At 41.4% G+C, this 21576-nt stretch overlaps 1 long non-coding RNA gene across 1 annotated transcript; it reads left to right on the top strand.

Annotated features, from left to right (window-relative positions):
- The first annotated feature begins 9624 nt into the window (after positions 1–9624).
- Positions 9625–18840, top strand: LOC124016631. Its single transcript, XR_006835411.1, has 3 exons — positions 9625–9746; positions 18275–18350; positions 18744–18840. It is a non-coding gene; the product is annotated as an uncharacterized LOC124016631 (long non-coding RNA).
- The last annotated feature ends 2736 nt before the right edge of the window (positions 18841–21576 follow it).

Below are 21576 nucleotides of genomic sequence, written 5' to 3' on the forward strand. Positions count from 1 at the left end.
TGCAGGTTTATAATGTTAGGGAGCAGATTATTGATGTCCTGATGCAGGTTTATAATGTTAGGGAGCAGATTATTGATGTCCTGATGCAGATTATTGATGTCCTGATGCAGATTTATAATGTTAGGGAGCAGGTTATTGATGTCCTGATGCAGGTTATTGATGTCCTGATGCAGGTTTATAATGTTAGGGAGTAGATTATTGGTCCTGATGCAGGTTTATAATGTCTGGGAGCAGATTATTGATGTCCTGATGCTGGTTATTGATGTCCTGATGCAGGTTTATAATGTCTGGGAGCAGTTTATTGATGTCCTGATGCAGGTATATAATGTTAGGGGGCAGATTATTGATGTCCTGATGCTGGTTATTGATGTCCTGATGCAGATTTATAATGTTAGGGAGCAGATTATTGATGTCCTGATGCAGGTTATTGATGTCCTGATGCAGATTATTGATGTCCTGATGCAGGGTTATAATGTTAGGGAGCAGATTATTGATGTCCTGATGCAGGTTTATAATGTTAGGGAGCAGGTTATTGATGTTCTGATGCATCTTATTGATGTCCTGATGCAGGTTTATAATGTCTGGGAGCAGTTTATTGATGTCCTGATGCAGGTTTATAATGTTAGGGAGCAGATTATTGATGTCCTGATGCAGGTTTATAATGTTAGGGAGCAGATTATTGATGTCCTGATGCAGGTTTATAATGTTAGGGAGCAGTTTATTGATGTCCTGATGCAGGTATATAATGTTAGGGAGCAGATTATTGATGTCCTGATGCTGGTTATTGATGTCCTGATGCAGATTTATAATGTTAGGGAGCATCTTATTGATGTCCTGATGCAGGTATATAATGTTACGGAGCAGATTATTGATGTCCTGATGCAGTTTATTGATGTCCTGATGCTGGTTATTGATGTTCTGATGCAGGTTTATAATGTTAGGGAGCAGTTTATTGATGTCCTGATGCAGGTTTATAATGTCTGGGAGCAGATTATTGATGTCCTGATGCAGGTATATAATGTCTGGGAGCAACTTATTGATGTCCTGATGCAGGTATATAATGTTAGGGAGCAGGTTATTGATGTCCTGATGCAGGTATATAATGTCTGGGAGCATCTTATTGATGTCCTGATGCAGGTTTATAATGTCTGGGAGCATCTTATTGATGTCCTGATGCAGGTTTATAATGTTAGGGAGCAGGTTATTGATGTCCTGATGCAGTTTATTGATGTCCTGATGCAGGTTTATAATGTTAGGGAGCAGGTTAGTGATGTCCTGATGCTGGTTATTGATGTCCTGATGCAGGTTTATAATGTTAGGGAGCAGATTATCGATGTCCTGATGCAGATTTATAATGTTAGGGAGCAGATTATTGATGTCCTGATGCAGGTTTATAATGTTAGGGAGCAGCTTATTGATGTCCTGATGCAGATTTATAATGTTAGGGAGCAGATTATTGATGTCCTGATGCAGGTTTATAATGTTAGGGAGCAGCTTATTGATGTCCTGATGCAGGTATATAATGTTAGGGAGCAGGTTATTGATGTCCTGATGCAGGTTATTGATGTCCTGATGCAGGTTTATAATGTTAGGGAGTAGATTATTGGTCCTGATGCAGGTTTATAATGTCTGGGAGCAGATTATTGATGTCCTGATGCTGGTTATTGATGTCCTGATGCAGGTTTATAATGTCTGGGAGCAGTTTATTGATGTCCTGATGCAGGTATATAATGTTAGGGAGCAGATTATTGATGTCCTGATGCTGGTTATTGATGTCCTGATGCAGGTTTATAATGTTAGGGAGCAGATTATTGATGTCCTGATGCAGTTTATTGATGTCCTGATGCAGGTTTATAATGTTAGGGAGCAGGTTATTGATGTCCTGATGCTGGTTATTGATGTCCTGATGCAGGTTTATAATGTTAGGGAGCAGATTATTGATGTCCTGATGCAGGTTTATAATGTTAGGGAGCAGCTTATTGATGTCCTGATGCAGGTATATAATGTTAGGGAGCAGGTTATTGATGTCCTGATGCAGGTTTATAATGTTAGGGAGCAGATTATTGATGTCCTGATGCAGGTTTATAATGTTAGGGATCAGTTTATTGATGTCCTGATGCACCTTATTGATGTCCTGATGCAGGTTTATAATGTTAGGGAGCAGATTATTGATGTCCTGATGCAGGTTTATAATGTTAGGGAGCAGGTTATTGATGTCCTGATGCAGGTTTATAATGTTAGGGATCAGTTTATTGATGTCCTGATGCACCTTATTGATGTCCTGATGCAGGTTTATAATGTTAGGGAGCAGATTATTGATGTCCTGATGCAGATTTATAATGTTAGGGAGCAGCTTATTGATGTCCTGATGCACCTTATTGATGTCCTGATGCAGGTTTATAATGTTAGGGAGCAGATTATTGATGTCCTGATGCAGATTTATAATGTTAGGGAGCAGATTATTGATGTCCTGATGCAGGTTTATAATGTTAGGGAGCAGATTATTGATGTCCTGATGCAGGTTTATAATGTTAGGGAGCAGATTATTGATGTCCTGATGCAGATTATTGATGTCCTGATGCAGATTTATAATGTTAGGGAGCAGGTTATTGATGTCCTGATGCAGGTTATTGATGTCCTGATGCAGGTTTATAATGTTAGGGAGTAGATTATTGGTCCTGATGCAGGTTTATAATGTCTGGGAGCAGATTATTGATGTCCTGATGCTGGTTATTGATGTCCTGATGCAGGTTTATAATGTCTGGGAGCAGTTTATTGATGTCCTGATGCAGGTATATAATGTTAGGGGGCAGATTATTGATGTCCTGATGCTGGTTATTGATGTCCTGATGCAGATTTATAATGTTAGGGAGCAGATTATTGATGTCCTGATGCAGGTTATTGATGCCCTGATGCAGATTATTGATGTCCTGATGCAGGGTTATAATGTTAGGGAGCAGATTATTGATGTCCTGATGCAGGTTTATAATGTTAGGGAGCAGGTTATTGATGTTCTGATGCATCTTATTGATGTCCTGATGCAGGTTTATAATGTCTGGGAGCAGTTTATTGATGTCCTGATGCAGGTATATAATGTTAGGGGGCAGATTATTGATGTCCTGATGCTGGTTATTGATGTCCTGATGCAGATTTATAATGTTAGGGAGCAGATTATTGATGTCCTGATGCAGGTTATTGATGTCCTGATGCAGATTATTGATGTCCTGATGCAGGGTTATAATGTTAGGGAGCAGATTATTGATGTCCTGATGCAGGTTTATAATGTTAGGGAGCAGGTTATTGATGTTCTGATGCAGGTTATTGATGTCCTCATGCAGATTATTGATGTTCTGATGCAGGTTTATAATGTTAGGGAGCAGGTTATTGATGTCCTGATGCAGTTTATTGATGTCCTGATGCAGGTTTATAATGTCTGGGAGCACCTTATTGATGTCCTGATGCAGGTTTATACTGTCTGGGAGCAGATTATTGATGTCCTGATGCAGGTATATAATGTTAGGGAGCAGATTAGTGATGTCCTGATGCAGGTTATTGATGTCCTGATGCAGATTATTGATGTCCTGATGCAGGTTTATAATGTTAGGGAGCAGATTATTGATGTCCTGATGCAGGTTTATAATGTTAGGGAGCAGGTTATTGATGTTCTGATGCCAGGTTATTTATGTCCTGATGCAGATTATTGATGTTCTGATGCAGGTTTATAATGTTAGGGAGCAGGTTATTGATGTCCTGATGCACCTTATTGATGTCCTGATGCAGGTTTATAATGTCTGGGAGCACCTTATTGATGTCCTGATGCAGGTTTATACTGTCTGGGAGCAGATTATTGGTGTCCTGATTCAGGTATATAATGTTAGGGAGCAGATTATTGATGTCCTGATGCAGTTTATTGATGTCCTGATGCAGGTTTATAATGTCTGGGAGCAGTTTATTGATGTCCTGATGCAGGTTTATAATGTTAGGGAGCAGATTATTGATGTCCTGATGCACCTTATTGATGTCCTGATGCAGGTTTATAATGTCTGGGAGCAGTTTATTGATGTCCTGATGCAGGTTTATAATGTTAGGGGGCAGATTATTGATGTCCTGATGCAGGTTTATAATGTTAGGGAGCAGATTATTGATGTCCTGATGCTGGTTATTGATGTTCTGATGCTGGTTATTGATGTCCTGATGCAGTTTATTGATGTCCTGATGCAGATTATTGATGTCCTGATGCAGGTTTGTAATGTTAGGGAGCAGTTTATTGATGTCCTGATGCAGGTTATTGATGTCCTGATGCAGGTTTATAATGTTAGGGAGCAGATTATTGATGTTCTGATGCAGGTATATAATGTTAGGGAGCAGATTATTGATGTCCTGATGCAGGTTATTGATGTCCTGATGCAGGTTTATAATGTTAGGGAGCAGATTATTGATGTCCTGATGCAGATTTATAATGTTAGGGAGCAGATTATTGATGACCTGATGCAGGTTTATAATGTTAGGGAGCAGATTATTGATGTCCTGATGCAGGTTTATAATGTTAGGGAGCAGATTATTGATGTCCTGATGCAGATTATTGATGTCCTGATGCAGATTTATAATGTTAGGGAGCAGGTTATTGATGTCCTGATGCAGGTTATTGATGTCCTGATGCAGGTTTATAATGTTAGGGAGTAGATTATTGGTCCTGATGCAGGTTTATAATGTCTGGGAGCATATTATTGATGTCCTGATGCTGGTTATTTATGTCCTGATGCAGGTTTATAATGTCTGGGAGCAGTTTATTGATGTCCTGATGCAGGTATATAATGTTAGGGAGCAGATTATTGATGTCCTGATGCTGGTTATTGATGTCCTGATTCAGATTTATAATGTTAGGGAGCAGATTATTGATGTCCTGATGCAGGTTATTGATGTCCTGATGCAGTTTATTGATGTCCTGATGCAGGTTTATAATGTCTGGGAGCACCTTATTGATGTCCTGATGCAGGTTTATACTGTCTGGGAGCAGATTATTGATGTCCTGATGCAGGTATATAATGTTAGGGAGCAGATTAGTGATGTCCTGATGCAGGTTATTGATGTCCTGATGCAGATTATTGATGTCCTGATGCAGGGTTATAATGTTAGGGAGCAGATTATTGATGTCCTGATGCAGGTTTATAATGTTAGGGAGCAGATTATTGATGTCCTGATGCATCTTATTGATGTCTTGATGCAGGTTTATAATTCATGGGATCAGTTTATTGATGTCCTGATGCAGGCTTATAATGTTAGGGAGCAGATTATTGATGTCCTGATGCAGGTTATTGATGTCCTGATGCAGATTATTGATGTCCTGATGCAGGTTTATAATGTTAGGGAGCAGATTATTGATGTCCTGATGCAGGTTTATAATGTTAGGGAGCAGGTTATTGATGTTCTGATGCCAGGTTATTTATGTCCTGATGCAGATTATTGATGTTCTGATGCAGGTTTATAATGTTAGGGAGCAGGTTATTGATGTCCTGATGCACCTTATTGATGTCCTGATGCAGGTTTATAATGTCTGGGAGCACCTTATTGATGTCCTGATGCAGGTTTATACTGTCTGGGAGCAGATTATTGGTGTCCTGATTCAGGTATATAATGTTAGGGAGCAGATTATTGATGTCCTGATGCAGTTTATTGATGTCCTGATGCAGGTTTATAATGTCTGGGAGCAGCTTATTGATGTCCTGATGCAGGTTTATAATGTTAGGGAGCAGATTATTGATGTCCTGATGCAGCTTATTGATGTCCTGATGCAGGTTTATAATGTCTGGGAGCAGTTTATTGATGTCCTGATGCAGGTTTATAATGTTAGGGGGCAGATTATTGATGTCCTGATGCAGGTTTATAATGTTAGGGAGCAGATTATTGATGTCCTGATGCTGGTTATTGATGTTCTGATGCTGGTTATTGATGTCCTGATGCAGTTTATTGATGTCCTGATGCAGATTATTGATGTCCTGATGCAGGTTTGTAATGTTAGGGAGCAGTTTATTGATGTCCTGATGCACCTTATTGATGTCCTGATGCAGGTTTATAATGTTAGGGAGCAGATTATTGATGTCCTGATGCAGGTTTATACTGTCTGGGAGCAGATTATTGGTGTCCTGATGCAGGTTATTGATGTCCTGATGCAGGTTTATAATGTTAGGGAGCAGATTATTGATGTCCTGATGCAGATTTATAATGTTAGGGAGCAGATTATTGATGACCTGATGCAGGTTTATAATGTTAGGGAGCAGATTATTGATGTCCTGATGCAGGTTTATAATGTTAGGGAGCAGATTATTGATGTCCTGATGCAGATTATTGATGTCCTGATGCAGATTTATAATGTTAGGGAGCAGGTTATTGATGTCCTGATGCAGGTTATTGATGTCCTGATGCAGGTTTATAATGTTAGGGAGTAGATTATTGGTCCTGATGCAGGTTTATAATGTCTGGGAGCAGATTATTGATGTCCTGATGCTGGTTATTTATGTCCTGATGCAGGTTTATAATGTCTGGGAGCAGTTTATTGATGTCCTGATGCAGGTATATAATGTTAGGGAGCAGATTATTGATGTCCTGATGCTGGTTATTGATGTCCTGATGCAGATTTATAATGTTAGGGAGCAGATTATTGATGTCCTGATGCAGGTTATTGATGTCCTGATGCAGATTATTGATGTCCTGATGCAGGTTTATAATGTTAGGGAGCAGATTATTGATGTCCTGATGCTGGTTATTGATGTCCTGATGCAGATTTATAATGTTAGGGAGCAGGTTATTGATGTCCTGATGCTGGTTATTGATGTCCTGATGCAGGTTATTGATGTCCTGATGCAGATTATTGATGTTCTGATGCAGGTTTATAATGTTAGGGAGCAGATTATTGATGTCCTGATGCAGATTATTGATGTTCTGATGCAGGTTTATAATGTTAGGGAGCAGGTTATTGATGTCCTGATGCAGGTTATTGATGTCCTGATGCAGATTATTGATGTCCTGATGCAGGGTTATAATGTTAGGGAGCAGATTATTGATGTCCTGATGCAGGTATATAATGTTAGGGAGCAGATTATTGATGTCCTGATGCAGTTTATTGATGTCCTGATGCAGGTTTATAATGTCTGGGAGCAGCTTATTGATGTCCTGATGCAGGTTTATAATGTTAGGGAGCAGATTATTGATGTCCTGATGCAGGTTTATAATGTTAGGGAGCAGATTATTGATGTCCTGATGCAGGTTATTGATGTCCTGATGCTGGTTATTGATGTTCTGATGCTGGTTATTGATGTCCTGATGCAGTTTATTGATGTCCTGATGCAGATTATTGATGTCCTGATGCAGGTTTATAATGTTAGGGAGCAGTTTATTGATGTCCTGATGCAGATTTATAATGTTAGGGAGCAGATTATTGATTTCCTGATGCTGGTTATTGATGTCCTGATGCAGCTTATTGATGTCCTGATGCAGGTTTATAATGTTAGGGAGCAGATTGTTGATGTCTTGATGCTGGTTTATAATGTTAGGGAGCAGCTTATTGATGTCCTGATGCAGGTTTATAATGTTAGGGAGCAGGTTATTGATGTCCTGATGCAGGTATATAATGTTAGGGAGCAGTTTATTGATGTCCTGATGCAGGTTTATAATGTTAGGGAGCAGGTTATTGATGTCCTGATGCAGGTATATAATGTTAGGGAGCAGCTTATTGATGTCCTGATGCAGGTTTATAATGTTAGGGAGCAGGTTATTGATGTCCTGTTGCAGGTTTATAATGTTAGGGAGCAGGTTATTGATGTCCTGATGCAGGTATATAATGTTAGGGAGCAGGTTATTGATGTCCTGTTGCAGGTTTATAATGTTAGGGAGCAGCTTATTGATGTCCTGATGCAGGTTATTGATGTCCTGATGCAGGTTTATAATGTTAGGGAGCAGATTATTGATGTTCTGATGCAGGTATATAATGTTAGGGAGCAGATTATTGATGTCCTGATGCAGGTTATTGATGTCCTGATTCAGCTTATTGATGTCCTGATGCAGGTTTATAATGTTAGGGAGCAGGTTATTGATGTCCTGATGCAGGTATATAATGTTAGGGAGCAGCTTATTGATGTCCTGATGCAGGTATATAATGTTAGGGAGCAGCTTATTGATGTCCTGATGCAGGTTTATAATGTTAGGGAGCAGGTTATTGATGTCCTGATGCAGGTATATAATGTTAGGGAGCACCTTATTGATGTCCTGATGCAGGTATATAATGTTAGGGAGCAGCTTACTGATGTCCTGTTCTTGTGCTCCTGGAGAGTACAACGATTTTGCTCCAGGGACTGAGACATTTTTCACCATTGAACAGCCCAATACAAGGGCTGGAGATGGGAATGGATAAATCCACCCATTCCCACCCCTCACACAATTAGTTGACCCTTTAACGGGCCCACGATAAGCAGGATAGCATACACCCGATACTCCCGGCGATGGGACCAGATCTCCCGCAGCAGGCAGTGCCCATCTGGAGTCAGAGTAGTTGAAGTCAGCACAGCCGTTGCAGACACAGGCAGTCCCAGCGATGAAGGCACAGGTAGATCAGGCACAAGTGCAGCGAAGCTATTCCTTATGTAAGTCGCTCTGGATAAGAGCGTCTGCTAAATGACTTAAATGTAATGAAATGTAAATGTTATGTCAATCCGCTCGCAGTCCGCTTAGCACCATGCCGCTGCCTTTGGATTCCAAGTCTTGTGACATAAGACCAGCACTGATTGGAACAATCCTCTTGATGTTCTCTGTCTACTCCACTACAAGATGGAGGAGAAGCAGATGGAGACGACATCCTTGGCAAGCAAGTTCCAGGGCGCACAAACCTGCATCAGGACATCAGTAAGCTGCTTCCTACCATCATAAACCTGCATCAGGCCATTCGGGAAAAAGACAGATGGCAAGGCGGGGAAACAACCATCAGGCCTCACGACATCCAGCCGCAGGAGTTGAGAACGAGAATGTTCCAATTTGTGTTTTCACCATAAGTGTGCACAGAATTGACATTTCTAGCTAAGGATAGCCACCTCAATCCTGTAATCATACGCAGGCAAACAATTGCCTAATTGGAACACCGGATTGTCTATTGGCCTGAGCGAATGTATTAAACACAGATTCTACAGTGCTGGAAATGTTCGTTAGCTATTCCAGGGCTCCATTGCAACTTTTCTAGTTCGCTGGCTAGTTGGTAGCAGGCGTTGACACAAGCACTTATGAATAAAAAGGAAAGAGGGGGGGGGGGCTGCAGGCTGGGAGCGTCCTGGGACACATAGATGGAATAACTTGTATTGGTGGGCCCTGAGAGACTGACTTGGTGGGACAGCCACCCACGTCACTGCATTGTCTCTGCACAGGAGGGATGCTTACTGTGTTTGACCTTCTCCAGCCGATACGAGGACAGATTAATCAGTGTCTGCGTGAGAGAATAAATGTTCTGTAAAATACAAGTCTAGTAGATTGTTTCTAGAAATGAATAAACATTGAACCACAGTTGAATTCAGAGATGTTGTTAGTCAGATGTCTTTCTCCATTGTGCATGCTGAACATAGCGGTCTGTCTCATTTTGTTTCCAGGAGCCATTTGAGGATGGCTTCGCCAACGGGGATGAGCTGTCACCGGCCGAGGAGGCCGCAGCCAAGGAGGCGGCCGAGCCTAAGGGAGCGGTCAAGTTCGGGTGGATCAAAGGGGTGCTGGTAAGTGGTCAACCGACAGACTGTTTTACCTTTTTGCATCTCCCGAGTCCTGCTTACCTTTTTGTTATGTGACACAATGTGACGTTTCCCCATCAATATCCCTGTATTTCCATCTGCATCTCCGCCTCCATTTTTATGTGTGTCTTTACTTTCTGCCGTTTCTCTTTGCGTCTACATTGCTACTGCATCATAAGCACTTCTCTTTTTGTGGATATGACATTGTAGGGAATGCATTGTCCAGTTATTCTTGAACACAATATTCAATGGCGTGAACGGAAATCCTGACTTGGTGTACATGAATTTCAAGTCAGGATTTTGACCATAGTATATTTTTCTGCCCTCTCATTCAAAGTACAGAGAAATTCCTTCATGACCCCACAATCAGACTAATATAATATAATAATATATGCCATTTAGCAGACGCTTTTATCCAAAGCGACTTACAGTCATGTGTGCATACATTCTACGTATGGGTGGTCCCGGGAATCGAACCCACTACCCTGGCGTTACAAGCGCCATGCTCTACCAACTGAGCTACAGAGGACCAGAGGCCTCTTATAGTATTAAGTTAACGTATCGTTCAACTTAAGATTCCCTTGGCTATCTAATTTTATTTTAGCAGTCCTATAGCAGTCAAAGAGGAACCTCAATAATTGAGATGTGAGTCTACTCAAGATTCTGTGCAACTAGCAAGAAATCCTTTGGTGGTTAATCCTTCGTGGTCTGTCCAGGCCATAAAATGTTTCTGAGAGTCTAGTGTAAGAATCTGCCAGGGTTGTAGGAATTTGTCACACATTACATTTGTATTTATTTCACCTTTATTTAACTAGGCAAGTCAGTGGATGCTCAATATTCAAATTTGAATACGAGTTCTACGTCCTACAAGACAAATCAGTTGCGGGACGAGCGTCACCATCTGACGTGAGACAATGCAGCAAATATTGATGGGTACGCTTCCTGCTTTTACTACCTGCTTTGCTTTTATGGGTACACACGCAATGCCAGTCAGTCCACCTATTATGTCATCATTGGCTTGAACGGGGAAACCCGTTCTATTATTTGTATTTCCATGGCAACACATGCTATTCTAACGGCTACAGTGACCACGATCATTTGGCTGGCCAAGAACAGTCATCCCAAATTCCATGACTGTCACAGTCCTAAATAAATGTGGTACAAGTTCCTGCTGCTTTTTACAACGGTCAGATGGGTGAGAGGAAGGAAGGCTTTTAGATGTCAAAATACAAGCTGGGTGACAAGAAACAGAGATTATCATGAGAAAGAACTAACTGTGCTGTACATCTGTCAGAAAACTTCAAACAAAGAGGAAATGGCTTGAAATAAACTGTTTCTACTAGCTGTCATGGATGTAGTTAAAAGTACTTTACATTTTAGACCGGCACAGCGGTCTAAGGCACTGCATCTCAGTGCTAGAGGTGTCACTACAGACCTTGGCTCGCTTCCAGGCTGTATCACAACCGGCCATGATTGGGCGACCCATTGGCCCAGCATCATCCGGGTTAGGGTTTGGCCAGAGTAGGCCGTCATTGTAAATAAGAATTTGTTTTTAACTGACTTGCCTAGTTAAATAAAGGTGACATAAAAAAATCCACCATTCAAAACATTAAAACATACAGTACCAGTCAAAAGTTTGGACACAGCTACTCATTGAAGGGTTTTTATTTATTTGGACTATTTTCTACATTGTAGAATAATAGTGAAGACATCAACACTATGAAGTAATACATATGGAATCATGTAGTAACCAAACAAGCGTTAAACGAGTCAAAATATATTTTATATTTGAGATTCTTCAAAGTCGTCACCCTTTGCCTTGATTACAGCTTTGCACACTTGGCATTCTGTCAACCAGCTTCATGAGGTAGTCACCTGGAATGCATTTCAATTAACAGGTGTGCCTTGTTAAAAATTAAATATTGGTAAAGAAATATGGTATATAGAATTAGAATTATTTTAACCCTTATTTCACTGAGAACACATTCTCATTTACAGCAACGACCTGGGGAGAGGAGGGGGATAAATGAGCCAATTGTAAGCTAGGGATGATTAGGTAGCCATATTTGGAATTTAGCCAGGGCACCAGGGGTTAACACCCCTACTCTTACGTGCCATGGGATCTTTAGTGAGCACAGACAGTCAGGACACCCGTTTAACATCCCATCTGAAAGATGGCACCCTATACAGGGCAATGTCCTAACTCACTGCCCTGGAGCATTGGGATATTTTCTTTTTTAGACCAGAGAAAAGGGTGCCTCCTCCTGGCCCTTCAACACCACTTCCAGCAGCATCTGGTCTCCCATCCAGGGACCGACCAGGACCAACCCTGCTTAGCTTCAGAAGCAAGCCAGCAGTAAGATGCAGGGTGGTATGCTGCTGGAAGATAGCCCTATTTGGTAAAAGACCAAGTCCATATTATGTCATGAACAGCTCAAATAAACAAAGAGAAACAACAGTCCATTACTTTAAGACATGAAGGTCAGTCAATCTGGAAAATTTCAAAAACTTTGAAAGTTTCTTCAAGTGCAGTCGCAAAAACCATCAAGCGCTATGTTGAAACTGGCTCTCATGAGGACTGCCACAGTAAGGGAATACCCCCCTGTATTGGACAAAAATGAATGGCAAGTCATTGGCATCGGACAAACCATATACACATTGGCCAATACCACCCAATTCGGCGTTGATTCATGCAAAGTGTATTGCAAATGCCATATGGCAATTGCCAGTTGTAACACTTTAAAAATTCAACAGGGGGCGAATCCGCTCCACCAGGGGTTTTCATATTGGAAATGTAACCCAAGTCAACGTCCAAAAGCAAAATTTTGAAAAAATGAATTTTTTGTCAAAAACTTATCACCCCTTAAAAAAGTGCTTTCTGGGCCGTTTTTCGAAATTCTTTCGATGTTTTTGTCAATTACACATGTGTAAGAACTGTATGAATATACTTTTATCCAATTTTATTATCATTTTTTTTTTTTTACATGCGCATAAGGAATATGTTTTGTCCAATTTCAATATGATTTCATAGGAAGTCAAAAGTCAAAAATGTCAAAATTTTGTAAAAAACTTCACACACCCTTAGAAAAGTGCTTTCTGGACCGTTTTTCGAAATTCTTTCGATTTTTTTTGTCAATTACACATGTGTAAGAACTGTATGAATATACTATTGTCCAATTTTATTATCATATTTTTTTTTTACATGCGCATAAGGAATATGTTTTGTCCAATTTCAATATGATTTCATAGGAAGTCAAAAGTCAAAAATGTCAAAATTTTGTAAAAAACTTCACACACCCTTAAAAAAGTGCTTTCTGGACCGTTTTTCGAAATTCTTTTGATTTTTTTGTCAATTACACATGTGTAAGAACTGTATGAATATACTTTTGTCCAATTTTATTATCATATTTTTTAAATATTTTTTTTTTAATTGTGCATGAGGAATTTTTTTGTGGGCCAAATGCCATATGAAATTTGACATGCTCAAAAATCCTGCAGAAATGCAAAATTGACTGGCCTGATGAACTCGGGATGGCCGGGCAGTGATAGTTGTTCCTTTCCATCACTCGTTGTGTTGATTTCATCATCTCCGTTAGGTGATGTTTTTTCACTATAGAATCATATTGTAAGTGCACGTGCATTTGCAATATGTTTCAATGTGCATTTACCATATGAAATTTGACATGCTCAAAAATGCAAAATTGACTGGCCTGATGAACACAGGATGGCCGAGCAGTGAGAGTTGGGCAGTGATTCTGGTTAATCTCAATGGCTCGTTAGGGTTGATTTCAGAATGTCACTTTTGGTGATGGTACCTCTCCGTTTAAACATATTGCAAATGTACAAAAGTCAACTAGCAAGTCAGTGTCCATCAGTCAATTAGATGTCATTTTGACACCAAACTGATACCAATTGACACCAAACCCACTTTTTCCAACTCATTTAGAAGCCAACTATCATATATGTCAGAGCAGGCCCATAATTCACAGCGCCTTTAGTTTAAAACATAATAAAAACGTAAAACACATAGTTACGTTCTAGCTGCGGGTCCAGGTCGGACATTATGTGAAGGCCTATGTGAGGCGACCCCGAATCCCGAGTTTCGGCTCGATAGGTCCTTCGGTGCCCGAGTAAAACCCTAATTGGTGCTGAAAATCCACTTTTTTCCATGCCTTGCTATGGGGTCCTTGAATGAGCTATCGGACCGAAACGTTGGGGTACGTCTCTATGGGCCGAGCCGGTTTCAATGCACCTAGTCTTGTGTCTCTGAGACTTTTCTAAATGTCGCCATTTTCGTAATGGTCAAAATGAATTGAAGTCATTGCAAATGTATGAGGCTATTTCTCGGTCCGAGAACCTTCTAGAGCCACCTAACTCACCACGCACTATCGACCCGAGGTCTAGAACAGGTTTCTAAAGTTTCGGAACTCTAGGTCTGACGGTTCTTTTTTAGCTCGAACAAAGCTAACTATTGGAGGCACTGTCTGTCTCTACAAACCCCAATACGTCCCTCCTTCCAAGTTGTGTGTCTGTGTGATTTAGTTTTCCTTTGAAATTTTATGGGAAAAATGACTGATTTACAGTTCATAGGGGTTGCCTAATCACACATATGAAGTTTTGGACAGATCTGACTTTTTTAACCCCTCGAAACAGCCCCTGAGACACCAATTAAGGCACTTCCGGTTGGCACAGGAAGCTATAAGTCACAACATATCCTCACTGGGCTATGCTTTTACAGAATCCTGAGTTTTAAGTCCTTACGTTAAGAATTGACTGATTTACACAGGGTTGAATGCACTATGTCTATCAAACTGCAGGCAGGTAATGGAAAAACACTTTTAGGGTGATTTTAACCACTTCCGGTTGGTCCAGGAAGCTTAGAATCAACACAGGTAGACCTCATACTGGCCTGATGGACTGTTACCAAAGACAGGTTCATACGGCATTCATAACCCATATAGACTTCAGGTTGAATTTAGGGGTAAAGGCAATGTATTCCTATGGGGAGAGAAGTCAATGCAAACTCTTTGAAGTAAACACCTTCTTTTAACTATTAAGGGTTAATGTCACACGGTCAACGTTAGGCTTGCACGGATCGGAAGGACCTCAGGAACGTACCTGAGGTCGAATTGTGCTTCTCACCCTAACGGTTCTCTCACTGTCACCCAAAAGCAGATGACGTTGTGGGGCAGGCTTCATTTTGGGCCTAATTTTCTAATGGTCGCTGCGCTTAGACCGAGCGAGCTACGGTCAAGCGGGATATCTCGTTGAACTCGGCACGGCCTAGAGATTATGTTTATGCCATTGCCTGCTCTCTGTGTCTTTGAGAACCGCACTTTTCACTCCATCCTTGCTGTGTGTGCGTGTGAGAGATTTTCTTTGACATCTGTTGGGAGAAATGACTGATTTACAGTTCACGAGGGTTACCTAGTCACACATATGAAGTTTTGAAAAGATCTGACCTTTTTAACCCATGGAAACTGCCACTGTGACACCATTAAAGTCACTTCCGGTTGGCACAGGAAGCTATAAATAAACTCATATCATGATTGGGGTATGCCTTTACAGAATCCTGAGTTTTAAGTCTTTACGTTAAGAACTGAGTTATTTACGGAGGGTTTAGTGAGTGTGTGTTATTTCAGAAAATCATAGAAAATCGCAGAAATCTCGCAGAGCTCCGCAGCACACTTTAAAAAGATTCGTAAGAACACCCTGCAACTGGATCTGTAACCGTTGAAAAAAAGAACACCTATCGGTGAACATCACCAAGGTGTCATTGTACGATTTCTCTTAAATGACGATAGATAAATGGCTGGTTCTTTTTTTATTGACACCGGAGGCTCCTTGACTTTGACGTGAAGTGGAAAAATAATTTCTCTATTTTCATTTTGGACCTTTAATCCCAGATAAATGGCCATAACTCAAAAACCGTTGAGGCCTAGACGCCATCTTGTTCGGGGCCAACTGCCCATTATGCCGCCCCTACGCTCACCGAGTTTCGGCTTCTAAATATTTTCAGTTTTCGAGATAAGGCCCCGTCGTGAATCGTGATGTTTTGTCCAATAGCAATATGATTGCTTATGCCCTCTTGTGGGAATTTCCGGGACATCGGAAAAATGACCTAAATCTTATTATTTTTGTAAAACGGAAACCGAATGTCCGACAAAGTTCATTTGATGACTTCCTGGTAGGTCCGGCCTTGCCGCTCGGCCCGACGCCGTCCGCGAATTTTACAAACGATTTCGGACGTCTAGTAAGGGACCGTACATTTGCAATATGGACTTTCTCACTAACCATACAGGTACCGCCGAAATCTTCCCTTAAGGTATGGAAAGGAAGTCCCAGAGTTACCTCTGCTGCAGAGGTAGAATTGCCAGCCTCAGAAATTGAAGCCCAAATAAATGCTTCACGGAGTTCAAGTAACAGACAACATCAACTGTTCAGAGGAGACTGCGTGAATCTGGCCTTCATGGTAAAATTGCTGCAGGGAAGAAACACAAGCAATGGACATTAGACCGGTGGAAATCTGTCCTTTGGTCTGATGAGTTCAAATATTAGATTATTGGTTCCAAACGCCATGTCTTTGAGACGCAGAGTAGGTGACCGGTTGATCTTTGCATGTGTGGTTCCCACCATGAAGCATGGAGGAGGAGGTGTGATGGTGCTTTGATAGTGATGTATTTAGAATTCAAGGCACACTTAACCAGCATGGCTACCACAGCATTCTGCAGCGATACGCCATCCCATCTGGTTTGCACTTAGTGGGACTATCATATGTTTTTCAACAGGACAATGACCTAACACTGTGTAAGGGCTATTTGATCAAAAATGAGAGTGATGGAGTGCTGCATCAGATGACCTGGCATCCACAATCACCTGACTTCAACCCAATTGAGATGGTTTGGGATGAGTTGGACTGCAGAGTGAAGGAAAAGCAGCCAACAAGTGCTCAACATATGTGGGAACTCCTTCAAGACTGTTGGTAAAGCATTCCAGGTGAAGCTGGTTAAGGGAATGCCAAGAGTGTGCAAAGCTGTCATCAAGGCAGAGGGTGGCTACTTTGAAGAATCTCAAATATATTTGTTTAACACTTTTTTTTGGTTACCACATGATTCCATAGGTTTGATGTCTTCACTATTATTCTACAATGTAGAAAATAGAAAACTCCTTGAATGAGTAGGTGTCCAAACTCGGTTCCTAATTTGTTTTATAGCTCTGCGCGCTCATTTGACTCTCCATGAAATAGGCAGAATAACTAGCTAGAGAAATTATTACAAATGTTGTGACAGTTAATAGTTTGTAATTGTGAGAAAATAAAAACACATTCTGTGCAAGGACGTTGGTTGTCAGTGCAGTGACTTGATCCACTGTGTAGCTAACTCTTGTAACTAGCGCTTCCTTGTAACTAGCGCTTCCTTCACTGACATAAAAAGCTTTCAAGCCTGTTTAAATGACCCTGAAGTTGTAGACATGCAGCCCCACAATTAAGAGGAACTGAGTGTTATCAGAAATCGGTCTGTAGATCAGCATGTTTCTCCATGATAGTATTGTTGGTTCAGCTGAGCACAGCAGCTGACTCAGGAGGCTACTGCAATAACTTGTGGTAGAAGAACAGCTGCTTCATGAAAATCAATGTAAGCATTATCACTACTAACTACAGTAGTTTGATAGCTATCATTTGTTGGAAGATTTAACATTGTGTGTGCAGCACTAAATAGGTAGCTGGTTTGTTTCAGTCAAAGGACATTTCAGTGACTGGCTCCACTGTTGCTGACAAGTTGGGGCGGCAGGTAGCCTAGTGGTTAGAGCGTTGGGCCAGTAACCGGAAGGTTGCTAGATTGTTACCTTGTCAGCTCGGGGATTCAATCTGTTGTTCTGCCCCTGAACAAGGCAGTTAACCCACTAGGCAGTTAACCCACTAGGCAGTTAACCCACTAGGCAGTTAACCCACTAGGCAGTTAACCCACAAGGCAGTTAACCCACTAGGCTGTCATTGTAAGTAAGAATTTGTTCTTAACTGACTTGTCTAGTTAAATAAAGGTGCTAATCAATGAGTTTATTATACTACTCAATTACAAGATATTTGCACTGAAATTGATAACACTGTGGTAGATACTGATGAATGTTCTTTGAGGTTGACAGTGATTTGATTTTAAATGAGGCTAGTCATTAAAAGTTGACTTTTTCCTTCCACCAGCCTTGACCAGGTGTTCAAATGTTATCTTTTAAAGAGGGCTTCAATCAGGACTTAAATCACTGTTTAAACATTTCTTCTAACATTAAGTTGCAATCTTGGTGCTTGTCGATAACAGGGCAAAACTACTACTTTCACTAGGTTTGTAATTTTAACATTCACATTCATTCAGGTCAAACTGTGATCCTGCATCAAGAGAGTCTTGGCCTTGATTCCCACCAGCCATGTTCCAAGGCCAGGTCGTTGGAAAGTGCTTTCTTGAGTGAAGTGTTCCGGTTACCTCACATGCATCCTAACTGCCACCCCTTCCTCTGTGCAGGTGCGCTGCATGTTGAACATTTGGGGCGTGATGCTCTTCATCCGCATGTCATGGATCGTGGGCCAGGCGGGAATTGGTAAGACTACACCATGGAGTAGATCTTGGGAGTTCATGTGAATTACTGTTTTAATTCACACACAACGTCAACCCGAACCCCCAGCCACCCCACCAAACCACCCCTCTTTCTCCCATCACCTTTTGACCATTTACCATCCAGATGCTAAATGTTGCCACACGGCAACACATGCAGGCAACTGTTACACACTAGCTTGTTTTTGTAGTGGCGCCGCTACGATTCACAGTCCTTCTAACACTAACCCATGTGTGAATATGAGTGAGAGGCTGAACAAGCAAATGGGCTGTTTATTGATGCTCATTATTGCAGTTATTCTCCTCGTAGGAGTTTGTCGAAATGTTAATGCTGATTTTGCTTTGTCACTAGTTAATCTTGTCCTCCGTTTCCTTTCAGTTCTCTCCTGTGTGATCGTTCTCATGGCAACAGTTGTGACCACCATCACTGGCCTTTCGACCTCAGCGATTGCGACTAACGGCTTTGTACGAGGAGGTATGATCCTTTGCTTCTTTAAAGGTCCAATGCAGCCATTTTTATCTCAATATCAAATCATTTCTGGGTAACAATTAAGTACCTTACTGGTATGGTTTTCAATTAAAATGGTCAAAAAGAAACATGTTTTCTTAGCAAAGATCAATTTCCCAAGCTAGAATTTAGCTAGGACTGTCTGAGAGTGAAAAAGAGAGATTGTGCAAATGAACAAAGTTGTGATGCATGCTTTTCTGAAGGAATAGCTGCATTTGTACATGGAGCAGAGGGGAGAAGGAGAAAAAAATGCTAGTAGGAACCACAGGGGGGAAAAAATGGAAGCTGCACAGACAACTCATCCAGAACTTTGACTTCTGGCAGAAAGCCATTAAGATATCTGATGGCAAACATTTAGTATTGAATTGCATAAAAGTGTAACTTCATCACCTCGTGCGCCACAGAACAGAGACTCACCGACATGTTTAAAATGGTCTGGACGTACCAGATCCTGCCATCTTCCATGGTGGCACCAACAACATAAACCATCATTATGTTATCAAACTTGGCATCTGCAATGTTCTTCAAGTAAATGTGTTTGTGAGGTTGACCATGCTGTTGGATTAGAACAGTGAGGAGGCATACGAGTTTCTTGCCCAGAGTAATAAGGCTTTTATTAGCAAACGTGAAGATACTAAGCTGGCGACTGTACAGGTATTTACAAAAAACAATAAACAGGACAATGAACAAAAAGGTAGGCCTAATAAACTCAAAAGAAAACCCAGGCTCCAATCATGCCTGTAAACCCGGCGTCATGCAAACCTGTCTGTCTCGTCTTGTCCAAACAACAACAATAATGACAGGGTTTAAATAATACATTCCCACAATGCACTAGCCAATGTTAAGTCGACCCTCTACTTTTTCGAACATTCTGTTAAAAATCGCGCAACATTTCAGCGCCCTGCTACTCAGGCCAGGAATATAGCATATGCATATGATTAGTATGTGTGGATAGAAAACACTCAGACGTTTATAAAACTGGTTAAATCACGGCTGTGACTATAACAGAATGTGCGTTTCATCGAAAAGTGCAGGAATATCTGATCACTGAAAATGGAAAAAAATATCCATCCGCGACTTCAAGGAATTGTTCAAAGTGAATCGAATTAAATGAGGCCGAGGTTGCAGTGCCTACAGCTTCCACACGTTGTCTAGAGTCTTGTCATTTGATTCACAATTGATTCTTGGTCTAACCGAATCAAGGGAATCGATTCCCTCCGGGCTCCAACCGGATGTTTTGGTCGAGCTCTCTCCAAGACATTTTTTCGAAACAGACACCTATAGAATTGACATCGCCTCCTGATGAATTTTATCGCTTATTAACGTGTACTAATACCTAAAGTTGCATTACAAAAGTATTTCGAAGTGTTTTGTGAAAGTTTATCGTCGACTTTTTGAATTTAAAAAAATGACGTTACGTTATGAAACGCAATTTTTTTCCGTTTATCACACAGTCTTCATAGATCGATATCTAGGCTATATATGGACCGATTTAATCGAAAAAAAGACCCAATAGTGATTATGGGACATCTAGGAGTGCCAACAAAGAAGATGGTCAAAGGTAATGAATGTTTTATATTTTATTTGTGCGGTTTGTGTAGCGACGACTATGCTAATTATTTTGTTTACGTCCCCTGCGGGTCTTTTGGGGTGTTACATGCTATCAGATAATAGCTTCTCATGCTTTCGCCGAAAAGCATTTTAAAAATATGACTTGTTGTCTGGATTCACAACGAGTGTAGCTTTAATTCAATACCCTGCATGTGTATTTTAATGAACGTTTGAGTTTTAACTAATACTATTAGCATTTAGCGTAGCGCATTTGCATTTCCAGAGCTCTAGATGGGACGCCTGCGTGCCAGGTAGGACCAAGAGGTTAAGAACGTTCACAATGCAGGAAATGTTCAGTTCATAAACATATTTTATGTATTCATACCAGCACACATGTTGATAAATGTGCTTCTGGTGCAGTAACAGTAAGGTCGGTGCATTCCTTTCCTTCATTCCTTTCTGGCTCAGAAACAGCCCCTTCAATTGACAGGTTAGAAACATCACACCGCTGCAGCTCAGACTCACTGACCGCAGGGAGCAGTAGATCAGGGACAGGTAGATCAGGGAGCAGTAGATCAGGGACAGGTAGATCAGGGACAGGTAGATCAGGGACGGGTAGAGCAGGGACAGGTAGAACAGGGACAGGTAGAGCAGGGAGCAGTAGATCAGGGACGGGTAGAGCAGGGACAGGTAGAGCAGGGACAGTTAGAGCAGGGACAGGTAGAGCAGGGAGCAGTAGAGCAGGGACAGGTAGAGCAGGGACAGGTAGATCAGGGACAGGTTGAGCAGGGACAGGTAGATCAGGGACAGGTAGAGTGGGGACAGGTAGCTCAGGGACAGGTAGAGCAGGGACAGGTAGAGCAGGGAGCAGTAGATCAGGGACAGTTAGAGCAGGGACAGGTAGAGCATGGAGCAGTAGATCAGGGACAAGTAGAGCAGGGAGCAGTAGATCAGGGACAGTTAGAGCAGGGACAGTTAGAGCAGGGACAGTTAGATCAGGGACAGGTAGATCAGGGACAGGTAGATCAGAGACAGATAGCTCAGGGACAGTTAGAGCAGGGACAGTTAGAGCAGGGAGCAGTAGATCAGGGACAGGTAGATCAGGGGCAGGTAGATCAGGGAGCAGTAGAGCAGGGACAGGTAGAGCAGGGAG

This window comes from Oncorhynchus gorbuscha, linkage group LGY, assembly GCF_021184085.1.
Source record: "Oncorhynchus gorbuscha isolate QuinsamMale2020 ecotype Even-year linkage group LGY, OgorEven_v1.0, whole genome shotgun sequence".
NCBI classification, from domain to species: domain Eukaryota; kingdom Metazoa; phylum Chordata; class Actinopteri; order Salmoniformes; family Salmonidae; genus Oncorhynchus; species Oncorhynchus gorbuscha.